The following is an 11,932-nucleotide window of genomic DNA, read 5'->3' as shown; positions in this document are numbered from 1 at the left end:
TTGTGGTAAATTTCTTCTGCAGATTAGCCAAAACATTCATGTAGTGTTTGTCTTATTACTAACTAGTATGACTGAGTCGTCAAAACCAAATGTGCAGTCTGTGTGCGAGAAGACCGGTTAGACCGCTCCGCCGATGCCAGTGATTGCTCCTGGGACCACGGTGAGTTTAATTTGAATGGACATTACTTGCTAGTCTTAACATTTGAATGTCATCATGCTAACGAGACATTTGAAATGATCTTTGGTGCAACGTAACTGCAGACAAGCATCGCACGATCCTTCTCCAGCTACCGGCACGAGCCTGCCTGCTCCTACACCTCCATGATCATGGTAAGTTTCTCTAGTGTTTTGCTTAACAAATGCATAAAGACCTATACTTAGCCTTATTTCCTCCAAAATGCTTACCACAATGACCTAGACTTAGCTTTATTTCCTCCAAAATGACTTAATAAGCTTACTGACCTCCAAAACCATCCATTTTACCTAAGTTAGCTCTAAAACGATCTATACTTAGCTTTGTTTCCTCCAAAATGACCAAAGTTAGCTCTAATATGCTTAGTTAACTAGGTTTGCTCAATAATGACATGTACTTAGCTTACTTATGTAAAAAATGACATAATTAGCTTAGTTAGCTCATAAACGATCCATTTTACCTAAGTTAGTTCTAAAATGATCCATTTTACATTAGTTAGCTCATAAACGATCCATTTTACCCAAGTTAGCTCTAAAATGACCCATTTTGTCCTACTTAGCTCATAAATGATCAATTTTACCCAAGTTAGCTCTAAAATTACCCATTTTACCTTACTTAGCTCATAAATGATCCATCTTACCTAGGTTAGCTCTAAAATGATGTATTTTACCTAAGTTAGCTCATAAGCGATCCATTTCACCTAGGTTAGCTCATAAACGATCCATTTCACCTAAGTTAGCTCACAAACGATCAATTTCACCTAAATTAGCTCATAAATGTCATATATTCTTCTTTTTCTTCATTTTCTTCTTCTTCTTCTTCTTCTTCTTCTTCTAATCTTCTTCTTCTAACTTTCTTATTTCCCATTTTGCTGAATTCATTCGCTTCACGGAAGCTAGCATAGATGGAGTGCTTGTTTGGATGAACTATGTTTCTTTTGTATCGATGAACTATGCATGTATGGTAGGATGACACTATTGTAATATGTATGGTTGGATGCATGTATGTGGAACTTGCTATGTATGATTGATGGAACTATGCATGTATGATGAAATTATATGTGTTGGATATCTCATATGTTTGCTGTGAACTTGCCATGTGAAAAATATATATGTATCATCTATTTGCTGTGAAAATGGTTGGGTATAAGAAAAAACAGAAAAAAAGAGGCAATGCAGGCTCTTTGCCGTCTGCCACCGACGGCAACAGGCTCTTTGCCGTCCGCGGCGGACGGCAAAGAACCCACGTGGCAACCACCTGTGCTTCCTGGCAGCTGACCAATTTGGTCAGTTTGCCTACAGTGGCAGACGGCAAAGGCTTGATGCTCTTTGCCGTCAGCCACGGACGGCAAAGACTGCCGTTAGCCACCAAACGGACTAACAGCGAATTTATTGCCGTCGACTTTCTTTGCCGTCCGCCGCTGATGGCAAAGGCCCCTTTGCCGTCCGCTTCAAAAAGCAGACGGCAAAGAAACTCTTTACCGATGCCTACTTTGCCGGAGCCTTTTGCCGTCCACGGCAGACGGCAAAGGCCTTTGCCGTCCGCCATCCTTGCCTTTGCCGTCTGCCGTGGTAGACGGCAAAGTAGCTGATTCCTGTAGTGACACTTCGGTGGTTTCGCAACAAAGCAGCTGTTGCAGAGCAAGTTGCGCAACATCTACCTCGTTGCATTTCGAGATGCACACGTCAGGGGAGATCCGGCGGCTATTTGTGGTCAATCCAACGGCAAAGGGGGCGGCCGATGTTTCCAATTCATCCACCAGCAGACGCGTAGCAGCCCCTTCAAATATATAAAAAGTTTTAGAATCGGAAGTTTGGTTTAAGAGATATAATTCTTTGAAGTTGGCAAAGGTGAGATAAATGAATCAATTATTTTGAAAGAGAGTAGAGAGAGAGAGAGAGAATGAGAAGCACACACATGCAAGCCCCCCATCTGACTAAAAGCTGTTTTCGATGGGACCCATGTACCGTATTTGCATATGTATTCCCAAAGAAATATAATTTGCTTTTTATAATGCACAGTACCGCACGCATCTTAAAATCAAAACAGGCGGCTATAGATCTGTGCAATTTTCCATTTTGTCACTTCATATGCAACCCAAAGAGAAGGCATCTCCTAGTATCAATCCCCACCATTCATTCTCGCATCAGGAAGCGCTTATCTACAGCTAAGACAACACCCGTGTTCTCCTTTCAGATTACTAACCTCTTTGTATATAAGAGATAAGACCGGGCCATCCAGCCACACACAAATCCATCAACTCCACTACGCTACGCTGCGCCTTGGCTGAACACTCGTCACTCGGGCCCTCACCATGGAGCAATCGGCATACTACCTCTGCCTCTTCTACAGCCAGACAAAACTCGTGTTTTCCGTTCAAATTACTAACCTCTTTGTACTATAGAAGAGACATATGTATATAGCCTAGGGTGTGCGTGGTGTCGCGTTTGTATCCGGATGGTTGTTGAGGTCAGTGCTTTATATATAAAGCGGAGCGCGAGCCTTTTTCGTCAATAGTACCAATTTTTAACATGAGAATCAAATGAAAAAGCATTCGCTATTTCATGTTGTCGTGGAAATAAACAACTAATAACATGTGGAAGTATGTTTTAGTACCAACAATGACATGCCATCACTTTATTAGACGTCAATTTTATTGTTGTCTTGTCTTGATCATAGTTGTACTAGGATCAATAGACGTCGATTTTATTGTTGTCTTGATGGGAAGCATCAAGCCATATCCCGGCAAGAGGCTCAACATCCACCATGCACTTATATTTCTACAAAAGCTCTGCACACATATATTTGTGCGGAATAATTGTATGCCAATCGTAAATTTCTGGATCATCCGGTGCAGGAGAGACGGACGGCACCGTCATGCTCAGGCCTCAGATACAACCGCCCGAAAAATTAAATGCAATCGCAATCACAGTCACAGTCAATTTCCGCTTGTTATAAGTTGTTATGTTTTAGTACCAACAACGACATGCCATCGCTTTATTAGACGTCAATTTTATCGTTGTCTTCTTGATAATAATTGTACCAGGATCAATAGATGTCAATTTTGTTGTTGTCTTGACGAGAGACATCAAGCCTTATCCCGGCAAGATGCTCAACATCCAGCACGTGCGTATATTTCTGCAGAGGCTGTGCACACGTATATTTGTGCGGAATGACTGCAAATATTTGGATCAACAGGTGTAGGAGAGACGACACAGTCATGCTCAGGCCTCGGATACATAGATCTGACCGAAAAACAAAATGTTAGCAGTCAATTTCCACTTGTCATTAGTTGTGATGTTTTTATTAAATTCATGCTCCAGCCACCTTATCCAAAACCTCCCGTCACGCCTAGACTTATTTAGTTCTTAGATTCGGATTTATGTTGGCCGCTTGAACTCAAGACCTCCTGTTCTATATTATATTGAATTCAAGCTCGAGTCAGCTCATCCAAACGTTCAAACTGATGGAAGGACACGAGCAATATATTTCAACAGTTTTACCAACAACAGTGCAACCCAAAGAGAAGGCATCGCGTACGTATCAATCCCCACCATTCGCTCTCGCATCAGGAAACGCTTATCTACAGCTAAGACAACACCCGTGTTCTCCGTTGAAATTACTAACCTCTTTGTATATAAGAGATAAGACCGTGCCTTCCAGTCACACACAAATCCATCAGCACCACCACGCTGCGCCTTGGCTGAACACTCTTCACTCGGGCGCTCGCCATGGAGCAATCGGCGTACTGCATCTGCCTTTTCTTTGCTCTCCTACTTCCTCTCCTGCTTCTCAAGCTCAACAGCAAGCGTGGCAGCGTGCGTCTTCCACCTGGCCCATGGCGGCTGCCGGTCATCGGCAGCCTGCACCACCTCGCCGGTAACCCGCTCGTGCACCGTGTCATGGCCGACCTCGCGCGCCGGCTGGACACGCCGCTCATGTAGCTCAAGCTCGGGGAGGTCCCGGTCGTGGTGGCCACGTCCCCAGAGGCTGCCTGCGAGATCATGCGGACACACGACGTAGTCTTTGCCACGCGGCCGTGGAGCCCCACCATGAAGATCATGGTCTCTGAAGGGGAAGGGCTGGTATTCGCACGCTACGGCACCCTGTGGCGGCAGCTCCGCAAGATCTGCGTCCAGGAGCTTCTCAGCGCGCGCCGCGTGCAGTCGTTCCGCCACATCAGGGAGGACGAGGTCAGCCGCCTCGTGGCTGCTGTTGCGGCGGTGCCGCCCGGGGAGCCCGTGAACGTGAGCGAGCGGATCTCCGTGGTCATCGCCGATTCGGCGGTGCGCGCCATGATCGTGGACAGGTTCAAGAGGCGGGAGGAGTTCTTGCAGTCACTCGAGGAAGCGCTGAAGCTCGCCACCGGGTTCAACCTTGGCGACTTGTTCCCGTCATCATGGCTCGCGAATTTCATCAGCGGCACGGCACGGCTGGCGGAGGAAAACCACCGCAAGAACTTCGAGCTCATGGAGTACGCGATCAAGCAACACGAAGAGCAGAGGAGCGCCGCCTCAGCCAACGGCGGCGTGGAGGAAGGAGTAGAGGACCTAGTCGACACGCTCTTGAGGATTCGAAAGGAGGGTGGCCTGAACGTGCCTCTCACCATGGGAACAGTCAAAGCAGTTATACTTGTAAGTGCACCAGCTCCTTTGTTTCAGATTATTTTGTCCTCTGCGTTGTGTTATACTCCTTCCGTACCTAAATATAAGTCTTTTAGAGATTTCAATGCGAACTACATACGAAGCAAAATGAGTAAATCTACATTCTAAAATGTTTCTATAACTTTATATACATCTGTATGTAGTTCATACTGGAATCTCTGAAAAGACTTATATTTAGGAACGAAGGGAGTACTTAAAACTTGTTGTACTAAACAAATCTAATTACACATTTTGGAACTACATTTCGTGACAGATTTAGTATTATCGATGTGCTGTTGTCAATGTTAAAACTGTTTCGAAATTTATATCACACAAAAAGTTTGAGCAAACATAGATTAAAAAAGGTCAAGCATTTCTCTTTTGCGGAGAGGAATGAGAGTGTATTACTCAAGAGCAAAGGAGTTCTTACACAAGCTAAGGACATTAACCTGACCGGATTGGATCCAAACGACCGTGCGATCCTCCGTCCTACCGAAGTTTGCGAAAACATGGCTAACATTATTTTGCTCTAGGCGAACATCAGTAACTACACAGTCGCTTACACCACTAAGTCTCTTCACTTCGAGAAATAACCATGGCATATGCAGAACGATCATGCGACATTGAGTTCACCAACTGAAAAAGGTCAAGCATTTTTTTTAAGGAGAGAGTAGTTTAGCAACACACTAGGTCTCTTAATTTGTTTTTCTTCTTCACTTCACTCTGAATCCAAAAAAATGACATATGTTACATTCACTATTATTCTAGGATTTGCTACTTGATGTCTCACTTTTAAACGTCGGCAGAACCTTGAATGCCAAGAACAACTTGCACTTTCTAAACTGTGTAAATCGACATACTACAGGATGTATTTGATGCTGGGAGCGAGACATCAGGTACCACGCTGCAATGGGCCATGTCGGAACTCATGAGGAACCCAAATGTGATGCAGAAAGTACAAGCTGAAGTACGCGACAACCTCCAAGAAAAGCCTAAAGTCACCGAGGATGGATTGAGCAATCTCAAGTACCTCAAACCTGTCATCAAGGAAACGATGAGGTTGCATCTAGGCGCACCATTGCTTCTCCCTAGGGAGGCTAGGGAGCCTTGCAAAATCCTCGGGTACCACGGTGTTGGTGAATGCATGGGCGATTGGTAGAGACCCTAAGCACTGGGAAGACCCCGAGGAATTCAAACCAGAGAGGTTCGAGTCTGGCACAGTTGACTTCAAAGGCACAAACTTCGAGTACATACCGTTTGGGGCGGGTCGAAGGATGTGCCCTGGAATGACATTTGCTCAAGCCAACATTGAGATCGTGCTCACCGCACTTCTCTACCACTTCTATTGGGAGCTCCCGAGTGGGGTGAAGCCTGACGGGCTAGACATGACAGAGAAGACGGGAGTCACTGTCGGGCGGAAGAACGATCTGTATCTACACCCAGTGGTCCGTGTGCCTCCGATTTGATTTGCACTTGCATTAATAAGGGAAGTTGAATTCTCATCTACTAGTGCCTTATATATATATATATATATATATATATATATATATATATATATATATATATATATATATATATATATATATATATATAGGGTGGGTCTATTCTAACAACACCCCTTAAGACCTTATTCTGCACATCAACCAGCTTATTCTGATAACACCCCGAACCAAAAGCAAACAAAACCCACCGCTCCTCCCACGACCCACCACTCCCCCCGAGCTCCACAACCTCCCTCCCCTGCCCCATCGGCGCCCCACACCAACACCACCTACCCCCAAGCACCGCCGCCCACAACCCCTCCGGAGAGCCGGTGACCGCGGGGCGGACCCGATAACCGCGGCGCCCCACCCCACCACCACCACCATCCCGCCCCACCCCCTCCTCCGCCCCACCATCCTTCCCTGACCCGCCTTCCTATCCCGCCCACCGCCGCCGCCGCACAGGGCCGTGGCCCCCGCCTAGCCAACTACCTCCGGCGGCCGAGCCCCAGAGCTGCGATGGCCAGGATTCGGCCTCGCCTCCTCCGCACGAGCCCCCACCTACCTCCACCACCTTCCTCCTCATCCCCACCTTCTTCCGGCCCGCAGCCCACTTCCCCACTAACCCCCGACCCCCACCTTCTTCTTTCCTGGACTACCCCGCGGCGGCGCCCCCAACACCCACCTACCCCGCGCCCACTACCACCCACCCAGTCCGTACCCCACCACCCCCCGGCGCCCCACCAAGCCCCGCCACCTCCCTCCTGTTCTAGCCAGCGCAACCGACGCCGCACCACCCCACCCAGCTTCTTCCCCCGCCGGCGCCGCCCCGCCCGCATCCGGCTTCTTCCTCCGTCGGCGCTGCCCCACCCGCATCTGGCCTCTTCCAGCGCTGGCGCCGCACCACACGCATCTAGTTTCTTCCCTACTGGTGCCGCCGCGCCCGCATCCGGCTTCTTCCACCGTCGGCGCCGCCGCGCCCCGGCCGTGCGCCACACGGGGAGCGACCTCCTCAACTCCCGTGCCTCCGACCTCGCGCCACCCCCTGCGTGCCTTACATGACCACCGACTGGGCGCAACTCCCTCCCTTCCCCAGCCCAGATCCGCCTCCATGGCGGCTGGATCCTCCTGAATGGTGCATGGCATGGCCACTGCCTACCCTCTGCGTGACCTTCTCCTTCCTCACGAGCTCAACCCCTTCCCCAAATTACTCTCTCCGGTAGCCTACCTATGCGTGGCTGTCTTCCTCTCTGGTAGCCGTCGCACCAGCGACTCACAGTATGCAGCTCGCGTGCACGTGCAGGTGCAGCTCGCGGGCGCATCGTGTGCAGCTCACTGGACCAATCTGGAGGTTCCCGTGGGCATCCTCTCCCCACTGCACCCCCCTTCCCCGCGGCCTCCTGCAAGCATGGTGAGTAGAGCATCAGGAGAAGCATAGTGCTCTTCTGCACTTCATTGATTTTGTGCTTTTCTGAAGAGAAAAAAATGTGCAAATGAAGTCCGCTGTGGTTTGCTATTGAGGTTCATTTTACTTATTTTTGCAGGAAAAGGTGAAGTGATGCAGTTCGGTTGGATGGCCTGTTCCTCAAATTTGTTGAAAACTGCACTTCATTAGTTCATTGTAAAACACTGCAGTTCATTACCGCGATTCGGCTGGTGGAGAGTCCAGATTCTGTATGTGTGTATAGCTGTGTATAACAATTAGATGGATGTCCATCTTTTGAAGCTCACTTTGGTCTGCGGTTCGCTATAAAACTTCTCTGTTGTCCACTTGGTAAACAGAAAACAAAAACATCTCAAAAAAGAAGCTCGCTTCTATATTAGATGTAGTTCACTCGCTTAGTCCTTGCGGTCCACTAGCTTGGTCAACGCACGTAAAAACTTAATAAGTACGAAAAAAAGACAACAAAAACTCGTGAGGTTCACTTTTGGTAGTGTTGTGGTTCACTTTCAGAAGTGTTGTGGTCCATCCCCGTTCAAAAAAAGTTGAAAAAAAAGACAACAAAAACTTGTGCGAGAAAGTTTACATCCGACAAAAAGAAATCATGAAGTTCACTTGACTGCTTGCTGTGGTCCACCGCCGTTCAAAAAAAGTTGAAAAAAAGACAACAAAAACTCGTGCGAGAAAGTTTACGTCCGACAAAAGGAAATCATGAAGTTCACTTGACTGCTTGCTGGAGTGCGGTTTTCCGTTTGAAGCAGTGCGTTCTTCTGTCCGATGAAAGGTCCACTCGCTTGGTCAACGCGCGTAAAAAATTAATAAGTATGAAAAAAGACAACAAGAACTCATGAGGTTCACTTTTGGTAGTCTTACGGTTCACTTTCGGAAGTGTTGTGGTCCACTCTCGTTTGAAAAAAAAGTTGAAAAAAAGACAACAAAAACTTGTGCGAGAAAGTTTATGTCTGACAAAAAGAAATGATGAAGTACAATTGACTGTTTGCTGCAGTGCGGTTTCCGTTTGAAGCAGTGCGTTCTTCTATCCGATGAAGTACACACGACGATTTTGCTCTCGCGAAAAACAGAGTGTCCGCTTTTCGGTAAATCAAAACCGCTCTTAAACCGTAAAGAATTAGCGAGAGTGTTCTACATGAAAAAGTTGCGCCTCGTCGATATCTTTCCAACGGCGTATCGTTTGAATCATTCTGACCAGCGGTTTGTAAAGTTTCAAGAAAAACGGCCGCTGCCACTCGTCATCCGCCGCACGATTTTCAAAATTAACTTAAAACCGTAAGGAATCCTCAAAAACATTTCAACATATGAAAGTTGCGTCTTGTCCATAGCTTTCGAACGACGTAGTACACGCCTCGTTTCGACAAACGGTTCAAAAACTAGAGCAAAAACAGTACCGAAAAATTGAAAAAAATTGAAAAACAGAATTCCGCGATTTAGTAAATTTGAAACGGATCTTAAACCGTAATGAATTAGAGAAAATAATATATATGAAAAAGATGCGCCTCGACGATATCTTTCCAACGGTGTATCATTTGCTTCATTCTGACGAGCGGTTTAGAAGAAATCGCGAAAAAACGGTCCCTGCCACTCGTCATGGGACGCACCATTTTCAAAACTGCTCTTAAACCGTGTGGAATCTCGAAAAGTGTTCAACATGTCGAAGTTGCGCCTAATCCATAGCTTTCCAACGGTATATTATACGCCTTGTTCCGGTAAACAGTTAAAAAATTATAGCGAAAACAGTACCGAAAAAACACGGCGTGCAGTTTTTTTGCGACGGGAAGTTCACTCGCGTGAGTACTGCAGCACACTTGGTTCAAACAATGACGTGCACTTGCGTTGAGCGTGAAGCGCGTCGCAAAAAGACTGCACGCTGTGTTTTTTCGGTACCTTTTTTGCTCTAGTTTTTTAACCTTTGTCGGAACGAGGCGTGTAATATACTGTTGAAAAGCTATGAATTAGGTGCAACTTCTTCATGTTGAACACTTTTTGAGATTCCTCACGGTTTAAGAACTGTTTTGAAAACGGTGCGGTGTATGATGAGTGGCAATGAGCGTTTTTTCCCGTTCTTTTCTAAACCGCTCGTCGGAATGAAGCAAATGATACACCCTTGGAAAGATATTGCCGAGGCACATCTTTTTCATATCTATTATTTTCTCTAATTCGTTACGGTTTAAGAGCAGGTTCAAGTTTACTAAATCGCAGGATTCTGTTTTTTCAAATTATTTCAAAATTTCGGTATTGTTTCCGCTCCCGTTTTTTAACCGTTTGTCAAAAAGAGGCGTGTAATATACCGTTGAAAAGCTATAGACGAGGCGCAACTTCCATGTTGAAATGTTTTTGAGATTCTTTACGGTATTTAGTTAATTTTGAAAATCGTTCGACTGACGACGAGAAGCAGCGGCCGTGTTTCGTGAATTTTTTTACAAAGCGCTGATCAGAATGATTAAAATTATACGCCATTTGAAAGATATTGTCGAGACGCAACTTTTTCATGTTGAACGCTTCCTCTAATTCCTTATGGTTTAAGACCAGTTTTAAAATTACCGAAACGCGGACACTCTGTTTTTCGTGACACCCAAATCGTCGACTGAACCGCATCAGACAGAGGAACGAACTGCATCAGACAGAAAAACGCACTGCTTTAGATGGACAAGCGCACTGCATGATTTCTTTTATTGAGAAGTATTTTTCTCGAGCGAGGAAGTTGACCACGCTTTCACATCGGGCCGAAGTGAACCGTGATGTCGCTCGAAGCTACGTCGGTATTTTCCCAAAGAGGAAGGGATGATGCAGCACAGTGGCGGTAGGTATTTCCCTCAGACATGAAACCAAGGTTATTGAACCAGTAGGAGAACCAAGCAACACAACGTAAACAGCCCCTGCACACAGATAACAAGTCCTCGCAACCCGACGTGTTAAAGGGGTTGTCAATCCCTTCCGGGGTACGGCGCCTCAAGATAGGCAAACGGACGTGAGATAAATTGTAGTAGATTGAGATCGAACGCCAAATAAAATAAATAAGAATAAATTGCAGCAAGGTATTTTTCTATTTTTGGTTTAATAGATCTGAAAATAAATGCAAGAGAAAAATAGATCGCAAAGGCAAATATATGAGAAAGAAGACCCGGGGGCCGTAGGTTTCACTAGTGGCTTCTCTCGAGAAAAATAGCAAATGGTGGGTGAACAAATTACTGTTGGGCAACGATCATTATATAGGCATCACGCCCAAGATTAGTAGACCGACTCGTGCCTGCATCTACTACTATTACTCCACACATCGACCGCTATCCAGCATGCACCTAGTGTATTAAGTTCATGGAGAAACAGAGTAATGCAATAAGAACGATGACATGATGTAGACAAGATCTATCTATGTAGAGATAGACCCCATCGTTTATCCTTAGTAGCAACGATACATACGTGTCGGTTCCCCTTCTGTTATTGGGATCAAGGACCGTAAGATCGAACCCACTACAAAGCACCTCTTCCCATTGCAAGATAAATAGATCAAGATGGCCAAACAAAACCCAAATATCGGAGAAGAAATACGAGGCTATAAGCAATCATGCATATAAGAGATCAAAGAAACTCAAATAACGTTCATGGATATAAAAAGATAGATATGATCATAAACTCAAAGTTCATCGATCCCAACAAACACACTTCAAAAGAGTTACATCATATGGATCTCTAAGAGACCATTGTATTGAGAATCCAGCGAGAGAGAGTAAGCCATCTAGCTACTAACTACGGACCCGAAGGTCTACAAAGAACTACTCACGCATCATCGGAGAGGCACCAATGGAGGTGGGGAACCCCATCCGAGATGGTGTCTAGATTGGATCTAGTGGTTCTGACTCTGCGTCGCCTGGATGAATATTTCGTCGACGCTTCTAGGGTTTCTGGAATATTGGGATATTTATAGAGGAAAGAGGCGGTCCGGGGGGCACCGGAGGTGGGCACAACCCACCAGGGCACGTCTGGGCCTCCTGGCGCGCCCTGGTGGGTTGTGCCCCCCTCAGGGCACCTCCCAGGCGCAGCCAAGGCCCGTTGTGTTCCTTCTGGCCCATAAAAATTCATCATGGAGTTTCGGGGCATTTGGACTCCGTCTGATATTGATTTCCTGTGATGTAAAAAACATGGGAAAATAGCAACTGGC

General features: G+C 46.3%; 1 long non-coding RNA gene and 1 pseudogene across 1 annotated transcript; both read left to right on the top strand.

Moving 5' to 3' along the window:
• Positions 1-3,924: 3,924 nt before the first annotated feature.
• LOC109769884 (desmethyl-deoxy-podophyllotoxin synthase-like) lies at positions 3,925-6,340 on the top strand (annotated as a pseudogene).
• A 254-nt stretch (positions 6,341-6,594) lies between these two features.
• Positions 6,595-8,047, top strand: LOC120967311 (uncharacterized). The gene is made up of 2 exons (XR_005761122.2): positions 6,595-7,728; positions 7,862-8,047. It is a non-coding gene; the product is annotated as an uncharacterized lncRNA (long non-coding RNA).
• Positions 8,048-11,932: the final 3,885 nt, after the last annotated feature.

Source organism: Aegilops tauschii, chromosome 6 (assembly GCF_002575655.3).
Source record: "Aegilops tauschii subsp. strangulata cultivar AL8/78 chromosome 6, Aet v6.0, whole genome shotgun sequence".
In the NCBI taxonomy this organism is placed as follows: Eukaryota; Viridiplantae; Streptophyta; class Magnoliopsida; order Poales; family Poaceae; genus Aegilops; species Aegilops tauschii.
Note: the sequence above shows the minus strand (reverse complement) of the source record. Positions and strands in the feature narration are given on the sequence as shown.